This window comes from Chelon labrosus (assembly GCF_963514085.1).
Source record: "Chelon labrosus genome assembly, chromosome: 3".
In the NCBI taxonomy this organism is placed as follows: domain Eukaryota; kingdom Metazoa; phylum Chordata; class Actinopteri; order Mugiliformes; family Mugilidae; genus Chelon; species Chelon labrosus.
This window is the reverse complement of record NC_140339.1, coordinates 31,254,931-31,260,967: the sequence shown is the minus strand read 5'-3', so window position 1 is coordinate 31,260,967 and position 6,037 is coordinate 31,254,931.

Genomic DNA, 6,037 nt, shown 5'->3' with positions numbered 1-6,037 from the left:
TTTTTGTTCGTTATATCTCAAAACACTTTGTTTTAATTACCGGTTGACATAGGTCAAGCAGAGTGAAAGAAAACTCAAAGTTTAGCTTCACTGGATGTCAAAGTGTGCTGAATTAGCTTTGGCCATGCAGTCCTTCATGTCAACAAAACTTTGAAAACAGCTAGCAGAATGAATTAGAACAGCAGCTGGGGCCATATGGTGTTTATGGGTTTGGCGGTTCAGTGACCAGTGGTGAAAACACAAGATTGGTTAGACCATTAGTGTGATTCTTTTCCAGTACAGAACATTTAATGGGCTCCCAAAGTTATCTGTCCACTCCAGAAGCAAACTTTGAGAGAGCCTGCCTTTAATCTTGGATGATTTTCATTATCCTTTGTTTAGAGACATCAGCGTGATCTACTACATATAGCGGCACCTGATCACACTGTTTACTTTGATTTTCTTTTGTAGTGATGTTGTGGAGCATTTCTTGCAGCAACCTCAGAAGATCAAAGTGGACTAAATTAGACATGTAAACACTGTTTGATGGAACATAATTAAAATCTTACAGTTAAGGTTATCCTACCTGAATAAGTTCAATCATAATGAGGGAATAAATCCATATAATAAAGAAATTGGTTTATTTGTGAATTCTGTTGGGACTTTGTTATAGAGAGGAAAGGTAAGAAAACTATTTGTCTCAAAGAAATTACACAGGGCTTCGTTTTTCATGTGGTAATATGTATGTGAATGCATGGCTAATGAACTAGTTTAAACTAATAAAAACACTGTCTGAACTGCACTGTACAGTGCACATGTATAATTAATTCTAGTCATTGCTGAATCCTAAAAAAGCAAAGTGACATATGTTGTAAGTTCTTGCGATGTGATGCTCATCGTGTCAGTGTTCTTTGATTAGCATACATGTGTTAATGAATATGCATCATGTAATCACAAATTCAAATAAGATAATAAAATAAGATAATCCTTTAATTTATCCCACAGTGGGGAATTTTTCAGTGTTACAGCAGCACATAGTTAAGGACAGTGCACAAGATAAGAAAAACTGAACATTAAATAAATACAAAAATTGCAGTTAAATACAACAGTAGTTCTGCATATGTGGTCCACTGCCTCAGCAGCAGGAAGGAAGGACCTCCGGTAATGTTCCTCCACACAGCACAGGTGAAACGCCGGGGGGGGGAGCTTTGCTCCCATCACCGACCAACCCCACAGGCTCAAGAGGCCACCCCAGTCTGTTCAGTCTCTTTTTGTCTGCCACTGAGATGCTGCTGCTCCAGCAGTTGGACTCCAGCTATGGAGTCATAGTGAATGGCTGATGCAACCACAGAGTCATAGAATGACCTCAGTAGTACTCCCTGAATTCCAAAGGTCCCAAGTGTCCTTAGCAGGTAGAGTCTGCTCTGGCCTTTCCTATAAAGGGCTCTAGCATGGTCAGACCAGTACAATTTTTAATTCAGGTGAACATCCAGGTACTTAAAAGAATCCATCAGCTCTATGTCCATTCCCTGGATGTTCACCATTGTGTGTGGTGTGTGTTTGTCCCTGCGGAAATCAAATTTCATTTGTAACCATCATAAAAGCAGTCACACTACTGTCACACATTCTTGCCATTCAATAATATTTAAAATTTCATGTTTGCAAGTGCAACTTGCAAAACTAAAAAAAATATATGCAACAGCTGAAAATGCTGAACAACAATAAACCTACAATAACTTTACACCTTCTGATAACAAAGTGCTTACATGGTAAAGCAGTTTATGTACATATGCAGTAGAATGAGAAAAGTAGGGGTCAACAGGAGTCCACGGCCAGTTTACTCTCAGTTCACTTCAAGGGGTTAATCCAGCCATAAAAGAGTATATTGCAGAATGTGGGGGGAACAAAACAAAGAAGAAAAACAACATGAGGTGGGACATAGCAATATATATCTCAGCCTATCCAGAGCAGAAGGCAGCTTTCTTAATTTGTATGCACTGAAGTTTGTTTGTAATTGAGGGCATCTCTGCCAGGCAACAGTAATTACAGTTTCTACACCACACGAGCCAGAGCCACAGGCCTGCCATATAAAATCTGGCACATATCAGCAGGGAACAACGAGCACAGTGTTGTCACCCGAGGGACACTTCCATTACGTGACAAAAGTTAGAAGGTAATTTGATTTACTGTTTAGTTAGGCAACCTCTGTCAGACCTGCAGCCATACACAGCGGAGGGGTGCATGAAGATTGACTACAAATGAGTCAGCTGACCTGCTGGGGTCGCCCATTCCGAAAAACAATTTGTGCTATCATTTAGCTGGAGATATCAGTTGCTAAAATGTGTTCCATGGCTGATTTCTGACTAATGGATCAGGTGCATAAACATAACTCCTGTCGGCATTAACAACGCTTCCAGTGCCGAAGGGCAAAGAAATCTTAAACACCAACACCACTCTGGTAAATTTGGAGATAGTAGATGTGTGCTGCAATGTGAAATCAGATGATAAGATGGTATTTCTGATTTCTTATGTGAAATGCATGTATGCAATCACTGTGACCAATATACATATTATTTTCATTACAGCCTGTCTGAATTGTGCATGTGTGTGTGTGCATTCTACTGTACGAGCTCCATATATAGGCATATGGATTAGTGGGATTTTGTGCCTTTTAGTTCAGCAAGGCACCATTGTTAATTGATATGATCAAAAGCTTTTGCATCTTCATGAAAAACCTCAGTATCAGATAAAGCCTTACAAAAGTCTAATCTTTCAACAAGATTAAGAGACAATGTTAATATATATATATATATAAAAATAAATAAAATGGTAAATAAGAAAGAGCACGAGAATGAAATTGTATTACATCTAATCTGCTTTCCTCATAAAAAGATTAAAAAAAAGAAGAATGGGGGCAGATGAGCATTAGTAACAACAAAACCACAATTTTTATCCAGACTAATTAATATAATGAAGGACTTTCTCATGTAGCTTGTGTCTACCTGGATAGATCTCTCTGAGACGGGAATAATAAGTCAGGATTAATACACAATGGCTTCCGAGCTGTATATTTCTGCTGTTATAAGATGCAGATGATGACAGATAGCAAATTAGGTTGGATTAATATAACTAGCAATACACACCATATTTGCAGTGCTCATGATTCTATACACATTTCCAACCTGACCCACAGTGACCATGTTTTAATGGACTGCTGTGTTCCAATCAGTGTGATAGAGCCGCACAACGTTCAGTCCTGCTGCATTGTCGGCTGTATCCTCCTAAAAGTAGAATTGTTCCCTTCTTCATAATGTCAAACTGATAAAGCACATCCTTAAGACAGCTTTTTTTTCTGAGCAAGCCATACGGCAACTTTTAAGGATGAAGGGTTGCCTTCAACATCAGAGACATTTTCAAGCTAAGGAAAAGCTGCTAGAAGGTAAAATGATAAGCATTTGACATTTTTTTTCCTTCCCTGTTGATGTGTTTTCCTATCTTGTTGCTGCTTCTCGGGTGCAGGTTCAGTCTAAAGCTGTAATAATAGAATGTTGAGTCAAGTGGGTTAGAAGTCCATTTTTGCTTCCTGCAGCATCAATGACAGCGAAACTGGCTTTTATAGCATTCAAGCAGTGCATGGCCTGAATCTGCTAGGTGAATAAGCGAAGAACAGTCTGGGAAATATAATGCTACAGGGCTGCTTTTGTCTTTATCACGCTGTCTAATGACGCATATGCCTGCCAGAAGCATTTTTTGAGATTCAGCACAGTCGCCCTGTTGTGGTGAGAACGGGTCTAGTTGTGCTCCTTGCTCTTAAATTCTGGTCAAATTTCGAATGTGCTGTTAGAGGTTTTCTAGGTGCTGTTTTGTGGTGACATGTTACAGTTTCCTTTTTTTGGTCTATTCAGTCAAACTGCTTTCAGTTTTCTCTGAAATGTATTATCTTTAAAGGTAAAGGTAAAGTGTTTAATTTGTCATTATACAATTGTACAACAAAATTGCATGGTCTGATGGAGGGTTAGTCCTGAGCTGCTGCGACCGAGCACGCCTAGCACCCATGTTTTTTGATGATGGTGGGAGGAAACCAGAGTGCCTGGAGGAAACGCAAGCTCAGGGAGAACATGCAAACTCCACACAGAAAGTCCCTGAGAACTGAACCCTGTCCGCCCTGGGGATTTGTACAGAGGCTTAACCTTCTTGCTGTGAGGCTCCAGCGCTAACCACTGTACCACCATGCTGCTTAAAGAGATCCTCCTAAAGCAACCGATGGTAGTATTGTATCATCAAGTCTGGGGTCTTGGAAGAGGCAGCTTTAAAACAAAATGGTCAAAATCCAAGCACCAGAAGCAAAGGTATCCTAATATTTTGCTCCTGGCTTAACCTGAAGTATCTAACACAGAGTGTCTGTGATTGTAGCCTCCAGTCCCAGATAACCCTGATGATATCAATGTAATATTATCAGGTTTATTTTCTTACATAAACTGGCTTGGTGCTTTGTGGCATGTGTGATGTGACCGTTGTGTTTAAAATTAGTTCAGCTGCCGTTTATCAGTGCTATAGTCCTCTCTAATGGGCAGGGGTTATGGTTTGTATTTTCAGTGACTTCTCACTTGAATAAGAAAATCACACCCATTCAGCAATATTTGTAAAAATATATTTCACAAAGTAGGAAACAATACAGGGTATCTTAGATTACAGTACAGGGAGTAAATAATTGAACATACACATTTATATAAGCATTAAAGCACAGTAGAAAATATGATCTGCATGACTATTCCATATATATTGTTTAGTCTACCGAGAACTGCCATAATACTGTATCAGTACAAACCGAGTATGCACGCAGCTGTAGTGCCATTGGAATTCTCATTATGTGCAAGAGCTAACGTGCAGAGACAAAACCTACCACCTCATTGAAAGCTAATGACGTTAGCAGTAACTCTATGTACAGTACAAGCCTTTTTATTGATATCATACAGTGTAAGCACAATATGCACATGGTCTGGACTTTGTGTTTTCATTTTTCTTGGACTAATGCAATCTGTGTTTCCTAAATGAGATTTGATGTTTGGAAGGAGTCACATATCAATTGGTTTATTGTGCTGCACCAGGAATATACTATGAGATTTATTTTACACACAATTAGCACATCTCAGAAAGGTCCCATTCCTGCAGTCCCGGTTAATTAGTTTATCTCTATTGTTACAGTTATGTAGAGCTCTCCTTTGCCTGCTCACATCTAGTCCAGATCGTCAACTGCAATAAATTCATGATATGGTTTGGCCGTTATGAAATAGTGTTCAAGTTGTTGCAAAAACAGCTGAATGTGAAATAATCTAAACACACTCACTTCAAATAGTCAGCACAAAAAAATGACTTAAGAACAGATATACAAAAACTCATAGAACATTAATGAAGAATCAACACATCTCTTGTCAAAAAACAGTAGATTACAATTGTATTTAATGTTGCTTCTGTAAAAAGAAGGCCTCAGAGTTTCTACATTTCTCTTTTTTGTCTTCACTTCAGTCTTTTATAGGCTAGTAACACTTGCGACCCACACCTGTAGCATGTAAATACAAAGAGTTGTATAAAGCAAGCCTTTCTGGGCTTTAGATAGTTTATAAATGTGGCCACCAGAGAACATATCAAATTATAACAAATTCACCTTAAAGCCAATACTGCTTTGTCTTTTTGCTTTTTTTTCTTCAAATCATACATACATTCATCATTGTAATGTAGACCATATATTGCTTTTTCATTGTCATTTTGTTCCCAATCACCGATCAGCTGGGTGGCTTAGGGAGACATGAAACAAGAGTCCCTCTGCAGCTTCTGTAGTCCAGCTTGGTGTCCATGGAGCATGGAGTATGGTGTCCACTCACGCTTCAGAGAACCCCAAAAAATCCTTTCAACAGGCAACTACCAGCAATGCTGGGGTTTTACAGCTACTGGCAGTCACAGCAAATGACTAACACCCAAGATACTGCTAGACACTCCACAACGGAATCTAAGATACACTCCACAAGAATCATAGATCTCCTAAGAAAGACATTGTTTG